The sequence below is a fragment of the Symphalangus syndactylus genome, chromosome 18 (genome assembly GCF_028878055.3).
Source record: "Symphalangus syndactylus isolate Jambi chromosome 18, NHGRI_mSymSyn1-v2.1_pri, whole genome shotgun sequence".
Taxonomy (NCBI): domain Eukaryota; kingdom Metazoa; phylum Chordata; class Mammalia; order Primates; family Hylobatidae; genus Symphalangus; species Symphalangus syndactylus.
Window position 1 is genome coordinate 40512840 of NC_072440.2, and position 20296 is coordinate 40533135.

General features: G+C 37.1%; 1 protein-coding gene across 12 annotated transcripts in view; it reads left to right on the forward strand.

Annotated features, from left to right (window-relative positions):
• Positions 1-20296, forward strand: part of PDE4D (phosphodiesterase 4D) — a 1541788-nt gene that overhangs the window by 1268191 nt on the left and 253301 nt on the right. The gene's annotated exons all lie outside the window — the stretch shown is intronic.

Sequence of the window (20296 nt, forward strand, 5' to 3'; positions counted from 1 at the left end):
TCTTCCTGCCTTCTCTCCCTCTCTCCTTTTTTCCCTTCTTTCTCCTTCCCATTTAACCACACACAAAATCCCAACAGCAGCGTAGAAAGTGGTGTTGAAGAGCTGGGCATGTGGGCAGGGACACCACCTAGGAAGGTGGTGTAATATAGCCTGGTGACGACAGCTTTGGCTCTTCTCACCACTCCCGCTCCCAAGTAAGCACAGCATAGAGGAATATGAGCTGAGTTCAGTGCTGTCCAGTTGTAACTGGGAATGTTAAATCTAGAAGGGAGGTCAGCAAGTCCGGTGTTCTCAACCTGACAACGCATCAAATGGCTATGACAGCCTTTTGAAAATAGAGATTTCTGGATCCAGCTTCAGCTTTACCAACTCAGAGTATCCAAAAGGAGGCCTAAGAATCTGTATTTTTAAAACCCTCTCCAAAGTGATGTGTAGCAGTAATTGAAAAGGACAATCTCTTTATTTTATTGATGAAATAGCTAAGTCCCAGAGAAGTCAAGAGGCTTGCCAAAACCACAACGAGTTAGTAGCGGGGTCAGAACTCAAACTCAAGGCTCCCAATTCCCAACCCAGTAGTATTGCCCAGCATCAGTTCTTATCTTTGCGTTATAAATACATTCCTGCCCATCAACAGTGGATTGCAAAAGCAGGGAGGAAGAGAGTGTGGCAAGGGTCAAAAAATACCTATCAGGTCCTATGTTCTCTACTTGGGTGACAGGATAATTAGAAGCCCAAACCTCAGCTTCACGCAATATAGCCATGTAACAAAACTGCGCATGGACCCCTGGATCTAAAATTTAAAAATCAATAAATAATACAAAAGAAATACATTCCTATTTTTCTGAAATATTCTTCAGAATATGAAGTGGGAATCCCTTTGTTTTGCAAAGCTGGTCTGATATGTTTAAGTAAATTTAACTAGATAGTTGTTTTCTGTATCTCCCTCTAAGTATTAACAAACATTTACCATACACTGTAAAGCATTACAATATTGTTAGGATGATTAACAAGATTACCAAAGTGAAGGACTCTTGCTAAAATCCTTTTCCAGCTTTTTCATTCTACTATTTAGAGACATGTAAGCACATCCATTCATTTCAGCAAAATGTAACGTTCCACACAAAGGCTTTGAACATTGTGCTCGGCTAGAGAATATTTCTAGTGAGTGCCCATAAGGGACATTAAAATAAGCATTTGTCTTTCATTCAAGCTTTATGAAGGATTAAAAGTAATCCAATTGTTCAATCCTTCATTTAAATCTTTAGTCCAAAGAACAGAAGATTTGGGACTGAGTCATAATCCAGCCATTTAAATCTATGAGACTCTGGGCACATCATTGCCCTCCTTCCTGAGCCTCAGATTTTTCTTCAGCAAATGAGGGTAAAAATCTACACTCCCAAACCCATCACTTATTGCCCAGGGTCACTGTGTGAATTCCACTGAACAATGGCCGTGAAGGTGCTCAGAAACAACCCGCTTGCGAGGGCATAAGAAGCACAGAAGGAAAAGGCCTTTGGGAATAATTCTTTTGTCTCACCCAGGACAGGTTATCTGACCATCAGGGGCACAGATGGAACTCTTTTTGGACATGGCAAGTGGGTAAAGCACCCCAGGTGCCCTGAGAGATTTTTTTCATGTGGTCTGAAGGGCCACATACTTTCGTGGGATTAGTGGCATATGTGGTATGGAAACTCGTAATTACATTGCAAATTTAAAGGACAGCTCTGTAGGAAGAAGCCAAGAGCAGAATAAGCATAGATGTGGTTTGGATTTTATTTTTCCTCTTGTCAAATTTAACTGAAGTTCTGAATTTTATAGAAAAAGAGTGGTGAAGCCGTCATATTTTAAGATTTTTAAAAGTCTTAAAGACATGGAAAAAGCAAAGACGATACCTACACTGCCTATTTTTAAAAAACTCGATTTGGGTTTCATGAAGTACAGGCGTCTGCTCACTCTGTAATTCTCAAAAGACTATTTTCAAAATTTGGTCAAATTAAGCTTCAAAGGTCAGCAAAGTATATAATCATGTTTGGGTTCTTTTTTCCCCCAAGTTTAAAAAACTGACATCTATCCTTTTTTTAGGCTATCTGAGTGTATGAAAAAAGAGTAAAAGTTATTTTACAGCATATATTTTTCTGTAAAAGTAACTACATTTAAAATTATTTACCAGTGGTATTCATTTTATATAAGCAGGCTGGAGATGGAGGTTCTATTTACATATTTACACTGTCATGGTACAGTATAGTACTAAATATTTTACAGGCCAGCAATCAAAAGAATTACAATTGCTACTAGGAAACACTAAATCTGAGGATTCTGTCATGACTGTATATAGCTGGTTAGAAAAATCTTTGCTGAATTGAATGGCTTTCTCATTACAGATGGCCTTGTTTACACTGTACTTAGAGTTCTGTATGCCATTTTGGACTCCTCATTAAAAAACCATAAGTCATTTTTTAAAGGAGGATAAGTGGGAAATAAAATGGAAGCCAAGATTATATCGAATAAATTCTACAAAAAAAGAAAAAAGACAAAATACACTTAATTGAATATCATTATCCAGAAAATAGATGAAGTGGCACAAAAATGGATGAATATATTCAAATGTTTGAGAAATATTTCATAAAAATGAGAGAAATTTTAATGGCTGAAGAAGTAAAACTTGATTTTTTAGTTGAGAACATAGTTAATGTCAAAACAAAGAGAGTCAGCAATGAACATTGCTTCTCAACTTGAGATGATTAGAGAAGAGGTCAAATGCCTTTAGAAAACAGCTGTGCATTTATCTTGGCTGTGGACCTGGCAAGTCAACAGGATTTATGAACAGCCTCACCATGAATTTGGTCATCCTGAGGGGAAGGAAAACCCCAACTTAATTCTGGAGCAGAAGATCAATGTGACTACTACCATCCTTACGTCTTCTCAGTGAGCTTCATTATTCCTCCCAGAGTGGCAAGAGTAGGTAGTTGATGAGCATTTGTGGAATGGATAAGTATCTCTTTTCTATGACCTACTCTATCACCCTCAGGATCTATTAATCCTTTGAGTTTGATCTCTAAGGTGGCGATGAAATATTTCTTATACCAGAAATACACTGAAGTTCAGAGAAAGAGGGCTCAAATTTGAGGAGAGTGCTACATTGGCAAGAGGATGCCCCAGGTAATATCCTTTCCTTCTTCTAGAGAGGAACATTTGGCTCTAGAAAGGCATTTAGCCTATGAGTTCAGAACAGGAATGGTCTTAGGCATCTGATTCAACCTACGACATTCCCAGTCTGAACCAACTCACCCCGATTCCACTGCAAATGAGCAAGGCAACAGTGAAGAGTGGTTCTAGTCTGGGTTTGGATAAACTGTGGAATATTTCTGGAATTTTTCTATAGACTCTCAACCATTTCCCTACAAGTGTGCACATTCGAAATGTCATTTTGCTTCGGAATAACATTTTGAATAAGGCAAGCCTAATTTTTGTTTTTTAACAGAATTTTAAAATAATTAATTCACAATATTTGTACATAGGATAATGGGATATTTTGTTACATGAATAGGATGTATAATGACCGAGACAAATTATTTAGGGTATCCAGCACCTTGGGCATTTATCATTTCTATGTAGTGGAATAATTTCAATTTATTTCTTCTGGCTATTTTGAAATATATGATACATTATTCTTAACTATAATCTCCCTACTCTGCTATCACACATTGTAACTTATTTCTTCTATCTAGCTGTATGTTTGCATACATTAGCCAACCTCTCTTCATTCCCCTCCTCCTGTGAGACTCTGGTAACTATCATTTTATTATCTTCATGATATCAACTTTTTTTAGCACCCACTTATGAGTGAGGACATGCCATATTGTGTTTCTATGCCTGGCTTATTTCACTTAACATTCAGTTCAATCCATGTTGCTGCAAATGGCAGGATTTTGCCCTTTTTATGGCTGCATAGTATTCCATTGTATGTGTATGTGTGTGTATACATATATGTATGTATTTTCTTTATCGGTTTGTTAGTTGATGGATACTTTGGTTGATTCCATATCTTACCTATTGTGAATAGTGCTTCAATAAACATAGGGGTTCAGGTATTCCTTTGATATACAGATTTCCTTTCCTTTCCTTTAGATAAACACCCAGTAGGGGGATTGCTGGATTGTATAATTGTTCTACTTTTAGTTTTTTGAGAAATCTCCATGCTGTTTTCCATAATGGCCATATTAATTTATATTCCCACCAACTAAGAATTCCCTTTTCTCCACTTCCTCACCAGCATCTATTTTTTTTTTTGTCTTTTAGTAATAGCCATTCTAAGGTAAGATACCTCACTGTGGTTTTGATTTATAGTTCCCTGATGATTAGTAATGTTGAATACCTTTTATATACCTGTTGATCATTTTATGTCTTCTTTTGAGAAATGTCTTCATGTCCTTTGTCTACTTTTTGTTGGGATTATTTGGGTTTGGTTTGGTTTTGTTTCTGCTGTTAACTTGAGTTCTTAGCATATTCTGGATATTAGTCCATTGTCAGATGAATATTTTGCAATTATTTTTTCCCATTTAACATGTGGTCATTTCACTCTGTCGATTATTTTCTTTGCTATGTAGAGATTTTTAGTTTTAATATAGTCCCATTTGCCTGTTTTGTTTTTGTTGCAATGCTTTGACGTCTTAAGGGAAGCCTACTTCGATCTGGTACTTCTGAAATCTCATTGGCTCAAGTAAAGCACAGGTGTAAATCCTGAGTGTTTGTTACTCTTGGTCCTGTGTGTCTTCTGTAATCCAGAGACAAATTCATGTGTCAAGTTCACACTTGAACTGATCCTCTATAACTTTGCTGATTGTCGTTAAGGCAGAACAGAACCGGGCTGGCTTTCACTTTACACAACAATCACAACTGTGTGTAATGATTATAGACTTACTCTCTAACATCTCTTAAGCACTTAGGTAATGAGAAATGTCATAATGAAAATATCTGTTAACCAAGGAAGATCAAGGGAACAAAACAAAAAAACCTAAATGAAGTGTGAAGGTAGTAGAAGTAAAGACATAGATGGTTTCACTTGGGCCAGAGATAGATTGAATGTGAGACATTTGAGAGTTTAACGTACTTTCAGTATGTACTTTCCAGTTTACTTTGATGGAATGCAGTGTATTGAATGTTACTGTGCTAACAAATAAGCCCCCAAATTAAATGACTTAAAAAATAAGCTCATTGTTCATCAAGTAGCTTTCTAGGATGGTGTTTAGGAGGATGCGGCAGCTCTCCTTGCTCTCAGTCACAGACCAGGATTCTCCCACCTTCTGTTTCTACCATCCTTCACACATCAGCATCTTTAGCATCCAGCTGGCAGAAAAAGAACATCAAGATGGGCATGTGGGAGGAGCTATGAGCCAGTCCTGAAAGTGGCATGCAATATTTCTGCTCACATCTAGTCACTTGGCCAAATTTAATTGCAAGGGAATGAGAACTTCTTTTATGCCCAGGAACAGGCAGAGAATGGAATATGGCAGACAACAAGCAGAATTTCCTATATTCACAGTCCTGATTATTGAATTCTATGCTTTCCCAAGGTCATTTTGTCTTCAGCCAGATTCCATTTCAAGGAAACATGAAAATGTTTCTTCACTGTATAAAATCATTGTTGAAGTAGATCTTGCTGCCTCTATGGTAGCCCATCCAATGTCTTAAAACCTTTAAAAGATAATTTGTAACCATATATAATTCACCCAATATAAGAAATGATGAGAGAAAGCTAATCTCAGTGTACTTATTATACAATGAGACACATAATGAGACATATCTTTTTTTATTCTCCACTATATATTTCAAAAGAATTGAAGAGGAGAGTGATTGTTTATGGCCATCATAAGATAATATTCTTATCATTGCTTCGCCCAGTAAGATTGAAAAAATTGTCTCTAATTCAGGCCACACAACCCTCTGAAGCCCTTCTCCATTCATTCAAGCCCCATTAAGGCAGAAAACCCGTCTGTTTGGATTGTTGAGGTTGGAAACTGAATAATATCACTTCTCCAAAATAGATTTAATAGTAGGGCTGGTGAATGGTTTCCTGACCTGTTTGATGGAGAGTACAAACCCAGAGGAAAAACATGGTATATGAGTTTTCATATCCATTAGTCTAAAAGAATCAGAATTCACTTATATTTTAAAGGCAATTATGGTAGAACTATTACTTTTTTGTGTTCTGTTATAATCTTACCTAGACTTATTTAACATACTTAACATATAATATTTAAGGCTAAGTATTTCTACAAAGGATTTATTGTTCAATCATTCTTATTTATTCAATAAAATCTTTTGGAGATTAATTTTTAGTAAGCCTAAATGCCCAAATAGCCAGGAATGTGATTGAGGATCACATTTTTAAAACCCACCCCTCAAAAAGAAAATTGTAATATCTTGGGAGACAGGTATGGTTTGAAGATCACCCCTCTTCAAAGTGGGTTCAATATCTGACCTAGTGGAATCACTCCCCATTCCCCAGGACTAGGTGACACTCACTGATCTGGGAAAAATAAACACATGCAAATAACAAGAGAAATTTTGAGAATTATGAGTAAGCTTTGAAAATTTGGGTACTGAAAATAGAAAGAGAGGGAGGGAGAGAGGGAGATGATAGGGAGGGAGGGAAGGAGTAAAAAGGAATGAAGAAAAAACTAATAACAATTTATCTCTTAAGAAAATAGAAGGTGCAGCTGGGTACAGTGGCTCATGCCTATAATCCCAGCACTTTGGGAGGCCGAGGCAGGTGGATCACCTGAGATCGGGAGTTCGAGACCAGCCTGACCAACATGGAGAAACCCCAAATACAAAATTAGCCAGGTGTGGTGGCGCCTGCCTGTAATCCTAGCTACTTGGGAGGCTGAGGCAGGAGAATCACTTGAACCCGGGAGGCGGAGGTTGCAGTGAGCCGAGATCGCGCCATTGCACTCCAGCCTGGGCAACAAGAGCAAAACTCCATCTCAAAAAATACATAAATTAATTAATTAAGTAATAATATAAGGTGCTACATTTTTATTTTCACCCATCCAATTTCTTTTCATATCCTTTCCTGATAAGTAATTACCTCAGATGCAGATCTGTGTGAAACTAATAAAGATCAAGCTAAGAGCTTCTCATTGGCCTGGTTCCTTTTCAAGTTGTAAGAAGTGGTACTAGCGGCTGCACATAGTTTTAGGTTTTGTAAAATTCAAAAAACTAAGATTTTTTGTATTATTTTTCTGAAAGCAGACTCTTATAATTGTATAAACTTCATGTACCACAAAACCTAGATCCCACCCCTGATTGCATGGCTGACTGGTGTTCAAACAGGAGGATATTCAAAATAACCCCCGTTAAAATGCCTTCTTAGTAATGTTCTAGGTTATTTCTTCAAATGTACTAATCAATCTCATTAACCTATTTCTTTAAATAAGTGACCAATTCCTAGCTAAATTAAAAAATGGTTATGAAGTTTATTTAAAGTAGAACTACACAGATAACCATGGTAAATGATAACCAGGATAGAAAAAGTAGCGCTGCATCCAAAGATATCCATGTATTCACAATACAAATATTTATTGAGCAACTCGTATGTGTGAGGCACTGTTGTACCTGCTGAGGGCACATTAATGAACAAAGTAGATTTTTAAAAAAATCTCTGCACTTGTGGAGCTTATATTCTAATGGGGTGAGTAAGATGATAAAATAAAATAAGTAAAAAACAAAGTTCATCAGAAGCTGTTAAATGCGATGGAGAAAAATTAAGAGTAAGGAAGGTTTTCTGTTTCTTTGTTTAAAAAAAAAAAAATCGGTTAGGAGGTTAGGGGTGGCAGTTTTAAATAAGCCAGTATGGGAATATCGCATGAAGGTAACATTGAGCTGATCACTCTAGAAAGAATATGCCAGGCAAAGAGAACTGCAAATCCAAAGGCCCTGGGGAGGGAGTATGCACGGTGCTTCAAGGACAGCTAGGGACCAAGAGGCTGAGCAGAGCGAACAAGAGGGAGAGATGTAGGTAAAGATGATTAGAGAGGCACCAGGGGCCAGGTCACTGAGGGCCTTAAACCATTGAGAGAACGTAGTATTTACTCTGAATAAAATAGGACACCATTATGGGATAATGAGCAGGAACTTGCCAGGAATGGGCTTACATTTTAGGAGGGTCGCTCTGTCTGCAATATGAAGAATAAATATGGGTGGGTGGCTGGAGAAGTAGCAGGGCACATCATTAAAATATCAGTGTTTCAAAGTGGGCTTATTAAAGCAATTTTACTTGCTCTATGTCATAGAAACAATAAATAAATACAGAAACACCCCCTAACACTACCTTGGGTATTTTTCTTTGCTTACTTTTTTTTTTTCTTAATATTTTAACTTTTATTTTAGGTTTAGGGGTACATGTGCAGGTTTGTTATATAGGTAAACTTATGACTCGGGGGTTTGTTGTACATATTATTTTGTCACCCAGGTGCTAAGCATAGTATCTGACAGTTGGTATTTTTTTTCTGATCCTCTCCCTCCTCCCACCCTCCATCCTCAAGTTGGACCCAGTATCTATTGTTGCTCTCTTTCTGTCTGTGTGTTCTCATTATTTGGTTACCACTTGTAAGTGAAAACATGCAGTATTTGGTTTTCTTTTCCTGCCTTAGTTTGCTAAAAGTAATGGCCTGCAGCTCCATCCGTGTTCCTACAAAGAACATGATCTCACTCCTTTTTATGGCTGCATAGTTTTCCATGGTATATTTGTACCAGATTTTCTTTATCCAGTCTATCACTCATGGACATTTAGTTTGATTCCATGTCTTTGTGATTGTGAATAGTGCTGTAATGAACACATGCATGCACGTATCTTTATGGTAGAATGATTTATATTCCTTTTGGTATATACCCTGTAGTGTGATTGCTGAGTTGAATGGTAGCTCTGTTTTTAGTTCTTTGAGGAATCACCACACTGCTTTCCACAATAGTTGAACTATTAATAATTTACATTCTAACTAGTAGAATATAAGCATTTCCTTTTCTCTGCAACCTTGCCAGCATCTGTTATTCTTTGACTTTTTAGTAATAGCCATTCTGACTAGTATGAAATGGTATCTCACTGTGGTTTTGATTTGTATTTCTTTAATGATTAGTGATATTGAGCATTTTTTCATACACTTATTGGCCATATGTATGCCTTCTTTTGAAAAGTGTTCATATCCTTTGCCCACTTTTCAATGGGGCTGTTTGGTTATTGCTTGAATATTTGTTTAATTTCGTTGTAGATTCTGGGTATTAGACTTCTGTCAGGTAATATAATTTGCAAACATTTTCTCCCATTCTGTAGGTTATCTGTTTACTCTCTGTTAATAGTTGTGTGTTTTTTTTCCTGTGCAGAAGCTCTTTAGTTTAATTAAGTTCCATTTGTTAATTTTTGCTTTTGTTGCAATTGCTTTTGGCATTTTTATCATGAAATCTTTGCCAGTTCCTATGTTCAAAATGGTATTTATCTGGTTATCTTCCAGGGTTTTTATACCTTTAGGTTTTACATTTAGGTCTTTAATCCATCTTGAGCCCCACTTTGTTAACAAAACACTATTCCTCTTTGGACTTCTAGCTTGATGAAGCCACATTTTGAGAAAGAGTGCATTTTGGAAATGTAGCATCTTAGAAGTGATCTTAGAAAGTCAAAGATTGGTAGTAACCTGCTGTGAGCAGTACAAGGAAAATAAAACTGAGTTAGTCCTGTGGGGCTATAGCTGACTCTCGGGTCCAGCCTGGCCTGGAGAGCATGTGCTTTTCTGCTCTTCCCTCCATACTCTTAGTTAGTGGTCAGCATATGATAATAGGATATAAGAGAAGAAATAAATCCCTACTTGTTTTATTCTCAATCACAGTGACACCTGCATGAAATTGCTAGATAAATTAAGGCCTACCAATGACTACCAAAAAAAAGACACTTTCCACTTCCCATTGTCAGCACATATTCTGATTGAATGTATATGTTTACTACTTGAAGTTCTCATTATTTCTAGGTAATTACTGCCAATATGGACCTCATACTGCTACTGCAGGCTTTGCCTCAAGAGTCCAAATACCATGGCCTCATGTTAGGGCCATTTGAGATCCTTTTTGTAAAAGTTGCTTTATTGTGCTAAAAACAAAGACACATAATATGAGATCTACCCTCTTACATTTTAAGTGTATAGTACATTATTATTAGCTGTTAGCACAATGTTGTACAGCAGATCTCTAGACTTTATTCATCTTGCATGATTAAATGATACACATCGAACAACAGCTCTCCATTTCTCCCTCCACCCAGGCCCAGCAACCACCATGCTACTTCCTGCTTCTATGAGTTCAACTACTTTAAATCCCTCATATAAGAGGGATCATGCAATATTTATCTTTCTGTGACTGACTTATTTCACTTGGCATAATGTCCTCAAAATTCATCCGTGTTGTAGCATATGACAGGATATCCTTCTTTTAAGGCTAAATAATATTCCATTGTATGTATATACCACATTTTTTAATCCATTCATTCATTGATGGATATTTAGATTGTTTCCACATCTTGGTATTGTGAATATACATAAATGAATATGGGAATACAAATATCTCTTTGACATGCTGATCTCAATTTTTTGGATAAAAACCCAGAAGTTGGATTGGTAGATCATATAGTAGTTCTGTTTTTAGTTTTTTGAGGAACCTCCATACTGTTTTTTATAGTAGTGGCATCACTTTACAGTCCCACCATCAGTACGTAAGGATTCCAATTTCTGTATGTCCTTGCCAACAGGTATTTTTTTTTTAATAATGGCCATCCTAACAGGAGTGAAGCAATATCTCGTTGTGGTTTTCCTTTGCATTTCCTTAATGATTAGTTATGTTGAGCATCTTTTCATATCCCTGTTTGCCATTTTTATGTCTTCTTTGGATAAATGTCCATTTCTTTCATTGGGTTTTTTAATTTTGAGGGGTTTCAATTGGGTTTTGGGGGGTTTTTGCTATTGAGTTGTAGGAGCTCCTATGTATTGTGGATATTAACACCGTATCAGATACATGGTTTGCAAATATTTTCTCATAATCTGTAGGTTGTATTTTCACTGTGTTTTCTCCCTTGCTGTGCAGAAACATTTTATTTTGATGTAGTCCCACTTGCCTATTTTTGCTTTGTTTGCTTATGCTTTGATGCTGCCATGGATCAGGAAACTTAATATTGTTAAAATGTCCACAATGTCCAATGCAATCTCCATCAAAATCCCAATGGTATTTTTTATAGAAATAGAAAAGCAATCTTCAAATTCATAAGAAACCACAAAAGACTGAACAGTCAAAACAATCTTGAAAAAGAACAAAAAATCTGGAGATCTCACACTTCCTGATTTCAAAACATATTACTAAGTGACAGTAATCAAAATAATGTGGTACTGGCACAAAGACAGACATAAAACCAATAGAACAGAATAGAGCTGATAAATAAACCCACACATACACAGTCAATTGATCTTTGACAAGGATGTCCAGAATATACAATGAAAAGTCTTGAATGGTATTGGGAAATGGTATTGGGAAAACTAGATATTCACATGCAAAAGAATGAAACTAAACCCTTATCTTAAATCATACACAAAAAATCCACTCAAAAGACTTAATTGTAACACCTGAAGCTGTAAACCTAGAAGAAAATTTAGGGGGAAAATTTCATGGCATTGCTCTTGGCAATAATTTGAGATGCTTTCTTAGGGAGAGTTTCAGTTAAGAAAATTTTTCTTAATAATCATTAAAAAGTAATGTATAAACTTCAAGTAAAACAATTTTTGGTTGGGGCTTTCTGGTTGTCTTAGTCAACTCAGGCTGCATAACAAAGTACCCTAGACTGGTGGCCTAAACAGAAATGTTCTCACAATTCTGGATGCTGAGAAGTCTAAGACCAAGACTGGCTGATTTGGTTCCTGTTGAGGGCTCTCTTCCTACATGCAGATGGCTGCTTTCTCACATGGTGAAGACAGAATGCTCTTGTGTCTCTCTCTGTTCTTATAAGAACACCAGCACTATTGGTTTAGGGCCTCATCCATATGACCTCATTTAACATATGAATTCTAGGGGAAACAAGATAGATTTAACCTCAACCTCAACCTCATTTAACCATTGGGGGTTAAGGCTTCAACATATGAATTCTAGGGGAAACAAGATTCAGTCCATAACACTGGCCTAATAAATACTTTTCAGAAAAATTGGCCTTTTATCATATCATTGTGTCAAAAGTGTGCTAAGCAAGTCCAGCTTATCCTCTTTCATTTACAGTCCAGACATCAAACTCATGCTATCATGTCCATCTTGAATCTCTTTATTGACCTGTGTTACTTGGGAGTGTCACCGACAAGCCAGAAACATATGTTGTGTATTTCCAGATATCACCTAATGTTTTACTCATAAGTAAGCATATGCCCTTCATCTTTGTACCAGTGTGTGTGTGTGTGTGTGTGTGTGTGTGTGTGTGTGTGTGTGTGTGTGACAGGATCTCACTGTGTTACCCAGGCTGGAGCGCAGTGGCATGATTTAGACTCACTGAAGCCTCAGCCTCCCAGGCTCAAGTGATTCTCCTGCCTGAGCACCACAGGTTTGTGCCATCATGCCTGGCTTTTTTTTTTTTTTTTTTGGTAGAAACAGAGTTTCATCATGTTGCCCAGGCTGGTCTTGAACTCCTGAGCTCAAGCAATCCACTCCCCTTAGCCTCCCAAAGTTCTGGGATTACAAGTGTGAGCCACCATGCCCAGCCCCAGGCTTTTGTTTATAAAAATCATCTGTGAAAACAAAGGGTAAAACATGTCTTTTAAATATCTTAACTCTGTGCAAATATATATATTATACAAGCTAACATGTGTAGTATAATTTAGCTGTGTAATCTTGTAAAGTAGCTAAGTATCATGCCTTCTCCGGGTATCCTACTTAAATTTAATATGCAGTTTTATGATTGATTGGGAAAGATTGCCATCTGTGCATACCACTGTAAAATGCTAGTTTCTACAGTCTCATCTCCATAGATAATCAGAGAAAAGTAAATATTAAAATGGTGAATTTTGCGAATCATTGTTTTGTTTACTCCAGAGAAGCTATTTGACCTGCAGGGAAATTTTCAATAGAGAAGTATCACTGGCATTGATTAGAAACGACTTCATAACCTTGTGATATTGATAACAATGGGTAAAATATTTAATATTATAAAGAGGGGAAAAAAGGTATGTAATCATCCAGTTCCAGTTACTCTCCCCTTAAGCTCAAGGGTAAGCCTCCCCTCCCCTTGAGTGGCAAAGCATCAAAATGGGTTCCAATGTGTTGGCTAACAGCATGAGCTACAATACACAGGGGAGAGTGGAGTACAGGAATATAAACAGCAGTATAATTGTGACCTGAGGTCCCCAAGCTACACCCTGTGTCTGGAGACCTGAGGTCTGAAGGACTGTTTCTGCACATTATATTCAGCTGGAGCCCCACCTAGGTTGTTGGGACCTCCAAGCCTTCCACACTTCCTGGTAGGAAATCATTCTTTCTCCTCAGTGAGGAATATCTAGAAAAAAATCAGCAGTCTCCACCCTCCCCGGATATTATCACACTGGAATTATGGAGTTGGGTGGAGGCATAAAAGCAGCTAAAACTTTTAGAGCAATCTGGCTCCAGCATCTGTCACCTCACTGATTGCAAGGGCTGATTCAGGTGATCTGGTGCTCAGTTCTCTTCCTCTTTCATCTCTCCCTTTAGGTTCTTCCCAAAGCCATGTGTTCAAATAAAGTTAAAGAGAATGACCTAGATGAAGATCCCCCTGGAAGAAAAAGAGTAATAAAAATGAAAAACAATAGCTGCTAAATAATGGGAGTGTACTAGCTGCCAGGCAATGTGGTGAATGCTTTCCAAACATTTTCTCTTCTAATCCTTATAATGGCCCTAGAGCTAGGTACTGTAATTATCTTTATCAGCAGTGAAAGCCTAGAAAGGTACAGTAACTTGCCCTAGAACACGCAAATAGGAAGTGGCTGAACCAAGATTTCAAATTTAACCCGTGTTTTCTAACTCTTAAATAAACGTCTTAACAGGAACATTTTTGGTAGGTCTATATTTTCTATGTGCCATTGTTCTCACTATGTAGTGAAAAGGGCAGCTCTCAGATGGTCCTGGCTTCAGTGATGGCTCCCAGGATTCCCAGCGGCATTCAGCAAGATCTTCCCTGTGAGTGGCTTTCACAGATGCTTCAGTAATGGAGGCTGCTATTAATAGGGATTCCTTAGCAGCTGATCCACTGAGGCCCTCATTGCCCCACCCACTTTGGGCTTCATACTGGGGGTCAGTGCTAAGTATAAGGTCCTGATGGCTAGGATAGATGAGGAAAGCTATTTACTCAGCACAGTAGCAGGACTCTGGCTCAGGAGAGGGCCCATATCATGGTCAAAAATAAATTGAAAAGATTTAAACTGGGGAAGCAGTGTCTAGCAAAAGGCCAAAAAGATGAGAAATGACCTTCAGCAGACAAACATTACAAGGTCAGTAGACACAAAGTATGTGAGCAGTTGAGAACGTGGATGAAAGGTAGATTGGAACTGTATTACCATCCAGTAATTCCACTGAAATGGAACAGTGTGGAGAACTGGGAGTAATTAGTTCATTGGTCAGTTTGTCCGATTTCTCTTTGTTTCTTGTCGGGGGCTGGTTCCATAGAAAAGGATGGGTCTGTGGATTAAATGATCATGAGTAGTGCTAGCCACACACATTCTTTAACACTTCTGAATGCAGCAGGCCAGCTGGTCATTACTCTTACTGCCCCCTCATAGGAGACCAAATATAGCTATATCATTCCTCCTCCAAAACTGCCTTCTGGCAAAAGTTATCTCTTTTAAGAATTGTGTGCATTCTTAAATTGCATTAAGGGAAGCAAACATGTGGAACAAGAAAGCACCTCACTTAGTTCCATTTGCTAAGCCCTTTTGCAGACCCACTGACCCTTCCTTAATTTCAAATGAAATCTCAAACTCTATAAAGAAACCCACCAAATGGGTTACAGCAAAGACTTTTTTACACCCTACTGTTATGTTCAGAATTGGAAAAATCTGGGGATATGGCAAATTCCAAAATGTTGGGTCATATGAAAACTTTCTTTTGAGACAGAGTGTCGCTCTGTCACCCAAGCTGGAGTGCAGTGACGTAATCATGGCTCACTGCAGCCTCGACCTCCTTAGTTCAGGTGATCCTCCTGCCTCCACCTCTGGGGTAGCTGGGACTGCAGGTAAGCACCACCACACCCAGGTGATTTTAAAATTTTTTGTAAAGATGGTGTTTCACCATGTTGCCCAGGCTGGCCCTGAACTCCTGGGCTCAAGCAATTCACCAGCCTTGGCTTCCTAAAGTGCTGGGATTATAGGCATGAGCCGCCACACCCGGCCCCATATGAAAATTTAGTCTCAGAATTAGCCTTTGCATGCGTCACCTGTAAGTTAATCAGAATGTTACTTTCAGAAGTTCCATGCAGGTGAGGAAACTAAAAGATATTCTTGTATTTTTTTAATGATTAATAGGAAACTTCATAATAGAGGTGTAAACAGAGTCCTTTCTCCCCAGCCTTAGAATCAGACAGCTTGAGTTTAAAACCCACTTATGAGCTTGAGCATACTACTTAACATAGAGTCACTTGTCTATGCCTCAGAGTCCCCATGGTCAAATGGAAAATACAGTGCCTACTTCAAAGGGTTACTGTGAGGATTAAATGAGATAATATATGCAAAGCACAGTGCCTGGAACATGGAAAGTGCCCCCAGAAGTTTTATTATTATTAACATTATTGTAATTGCCACCATCATCATTAAACTTGGTTATTTTTACTCTCCCCAGTCCTTTAGTTACTTTTTCAAACTTCTGCTAGTTTTTTGCTTGGACTCCATCTAATTGGCTATGAGTCAAAAGAGAATTCACCACATCCAAGTGTTTTCTAAAGAATGTCTTTGGAAAATTCACAACTGATCATTTTGATACCAGCATCTAAGGTTAGGGCTACCTTATCCTTCATCACCTTCTTGTTTTATTCATAATACCACGATGTGGACTATTGATACAATTATGTTTCAAAAATAAGTAGCTTATTTGAAGCCATCTATAATTTCAGCCCAAACTGACTAATTAGGCTAACTTTCAGAGAGTTAAGTGTCTAATTCTCAGTTAACTTACTACCTACCGAGTAAAAATGTACTGCCTTTTAAAATCCACAACTAACCTCTCTTAAGGCAAACCTCCTAGTTCTAATATTTGAAGTATTTAATGAACAAGCCTTTTGGGGGGTCCTTTTGTAGTTAACACATTTATTTTTCTCCTTTTTTTTTAACTGTTTTTTGTCTGTCTTTTTTTTTTTTTTTTTTTTTTTTTTGAGACAGAGTCACGCTCTGTCGCCTAGATTGGAGCGCAGTGACACGATCAATCACTGTAATCTTTAATTCCTGGGCTCAAGCGATCCTCCCACGTGTGCCTCTAAAGTGTTGGGATTACAGGCATGGGCTACTGTGCTCAGCCTCTACTCTGTTTTCTACCTTTTATTTGTTGCAAAAGCAATATGTTTATTTTAACAAATATTAGTCTTCCTCATCTTACTCCTCTGAGATTTCAATGTTAAAAGTTGATTTGTGTGTTTCCACGTAAGTCTTTATAACAAGCTTCTGCTGACACTCCTTGGCCCATACCTATAAACATATCCATACCATAAACACATCCAGCCCTACCTATTAGGTTGAACTGTACAAAATTGCCATTTTTATAGGCCCCCACTATTCTTTAATACCAAGCCTCAAATTGAGCCACACACTAAATGTCCTGTTTCATATACATGCCTTATTCATTCCTTCTTGGGTTTGTTTTTGTGGCTTCACTTTTGCTGGATGACCTCCACCCCCACCCCAGCTCTACTCTGGCTGGACATTTTTTAACTCTCCTTCAAAGGTGTACATCCTGCAACTTCTTAAATTCCCTTTACATTCATCGTCTACATCACATAGTCTGATTGCCTATATAATACAATTCCGTGTTTTAGTATTTATATACTATTTAATACAGATGCCACCTGTTTTGTTGCTTTTATTTTCTCTGGTTGCTTTATGTTCTATTACTTTGATTAGACTTTAGTGCTTTCTAGAAAAGGACAATGTGTAGTGTATCTGTACTTATTCAAGTGCTGATCTAAGGACATAGGATGTAATGTAAAAGTTTATTCAATGAATATTTCAAAATAAAAAGTCTCTTTTTCTATAAAGCCGTTCACTAATACTGACATTGGCTGATACTTCAGACTAGAGAGTCTCAGTAATACTACTTTTTCTTGATAATTAATTTTGATTGTAAGAGCATTTAATATAATGGAAATAAATTATGCAAATGAACTCAGACCCTAGGTTCACTTCCCAAAACAAACCGTATTCTGAGAATTCTTGTGGTGCCAAAATTTAGAGTGAAACCTCAGACTATTAATGATGCTCATGTTACTTTACTCCAACACAATAAGTACTCAGTGATTTGTTACAGAAATTCAATTGTCTTCTCAAGTATTTTTTTCTTTAACAAAAAAATCCAATAAAATATCAGTCACTATTTTTAGATCTTCATTCTCAATGTTTGTAAAGCTAATACTGATATTAGATTAATGTAATTTTATCAATATTGATAATTACTTAGTATAAATTGTGAACTTTGTTTTTTGGATGTCATTTAAAGGGTTATTTTCATGAGTCTCTAAGAAATAATTTAGGCCTTTAAGGTTATTTAACCCTTCAGTAGAAAATAGTTTCCTTGTTTAAGAAAATGATCTCCATCTAGTGGACAAATTTTTATATTACAGTATACAAAGAAAAATATTAAAGCCCCTAGAATATCTCATATCAAGCACTTCCTGACCTATTAATAAATGTTTTGGTTTTAGTGGTAATATTATGGCTTAAAAGTTGTAAGATTTAAAAATATCATAAGTATCTAAATGATATGCTAAATATCTAAGGTATTTAGCAATATTTGTTTCAAAACTTATAGTGGAGTGTTAAGACTTGCTTGATTTAATTGGAAAAATTATAATTAAAGAAAAAATTACTGATTTTTACAAATTTGGTGTTTACTCAGTTGAACTGAAAAAAACTAAACCAAAACTCACACTTCAGTATCTCTTACATTTCTGTTCATGCACAGGAAGGAGAGGGTATTTTCTTTTTTAAAGTGTAGCAATAAGAGTATCTTGATATTAAAGGGAAATAAACATAAACATTTCTATAGGTATTCACATTACTAGGTCCTCCTCATGCTGAAAAGCTGCCATGACTATCTTCTTAGAAGAGAAATCTACTTTGCCAAACCGCCACTATTTAGAAGTTTTTAATGTCTTCCAGTTGTATACTAAATACCTTCAAAAACCTTCTCAAATACTACTCTTCATGAAAACTTCTCAGATATCCCAGCCTGAGTTAGTCATTCATCCTTTATTTTTGTATCTTAATGCACTCATATTAGGTGCTTAATAAATGCCTATTTAGGCATATCCAAGGACAGTTTGTCGAAGATCCCTAATGTGTGTCTATTGAATGATTAGAGACTATCCTCCCCTTCCAGCCTTCCTGGGAATTGACAAGGTTTCACATACATATGTGCCTATCCTATTCTGGTGAAACACATGTCCCTTGTTTGGGTGCCACATATATTTGTGGTTTATATAATCATGCAGTAGAGCTGGAAGGACTTTAGGAACAATAGATGATTCAATGCAGTTAGCTCAGTGACTGGTCAATTTACTTTTCTAGGACCTGGTATCCTTGTTTGTAAAGTGAGTCTGTTCAACTTGACAATCTCTCATTGTCCTTCCTGAACCAAATAAATATATCTATAAAGAGACACAATTCTAAGAAAATTTTAAGTTGGAAAAACATACTTACAACTGCTCAAGATAATGAGTTTTTCCTCTTCTGTTTATTTGATGGATTATTTTGGAGCCACTGTTATTTGATCACAGATTCAAAAGTGATCTATGAAACATCTTCCAATCTTAGAGTCATAACTCTATTTATTAATGACCCCAATAAAGAAAATAAAAGAATGTTTTAAAATTAGCTAGTTAATAGTTTGAATAACGATTCTAATGCGGAAAATATTAATGACAGCAAAACTTGAATTCACATGTTTATTTATTCATTGAACAATTTTTTCTTTAAAACCACACACCTGCTGGGCTATCATAAGCTATCACCCTCCTCTCCTAAGAACACATGAAAGTTTACTTTATTTTTTTTCTTTTTTTTTTTCTTTTTCTTTCTTTTCTCTTTTTTAATTTATTTTTTATTATATTATTATACTTTAGGTTTTAGGGTACATGTGCACAATGTGCAGGTTTGTTACATATGTATCCATGTGCCATGTTGTTTTGCTGAAAGTTTACTTTATTTTAATCCTGGTTGATGTTTCACTAGAAAGGTTCTCTGTGGAAAGTTTATCTAGATTATAAGGACTATGACGTTAAGAACTGTGTGTGTGGTTTTTTTCCCAGCTCTGAAATACGTATTGCTGAGCACAGTGCCTTTTATTCATTTAATCATTTACTCAAGACACTTGGGCACAGTTTTCAAAGTGCCAAGAATACGCTGAGTCTCCATTCGTAGAGAGCTCACAATCTAGGAATGGAGACCGGGTGAAAACCATTTTCAATTCATTGTAAATTCTGTCATTAGGGAGTGGGAAAGTGTCTTGGGAGCATAGAGAAAGGGCCTTTCATAAAGCTCTGATGTACCAGGGTAGCTTTTCAGGTGCAGGCTAAGTCTCAAGGATGAGTGACAATTAGGCAGGGGAAAGGGGATTTGATTATTTAGCGGAGGTGGAGGTGAGGCGGTGACGGCCTGTGACAAGGAGATGGTGCCTCAATATGAGTTGAGCATGAAGTACCGAATAGATGAGGGCTGCAAGTTGAGGCTGGGAGGGCAACTAATTGTAACTGAGAGCAGATGGTTAGACTGGCAGTCTAGCAAAGAAATTTTGACTTCATCCTGAGAGCAATGGCAAGTTACTGAAGGGTTTTAAACTGAAGAATGACACTAGAAAATGGATTCAAGACACTATTATAAAGGTTGTTATAATAATATAGGTGAAATTTGATGGACACCTGAATTTAAAATACTGGTAGTAGGGATGGAAGGAAGTGGGTACAACAGAAATTAATGCTTGGAGGGATGTTATAGGGTAGGAACGTGGAGGGAGAAGCCCAGGTTTGGGAGAACATCATTAGGCACAAAATGGGTATTTG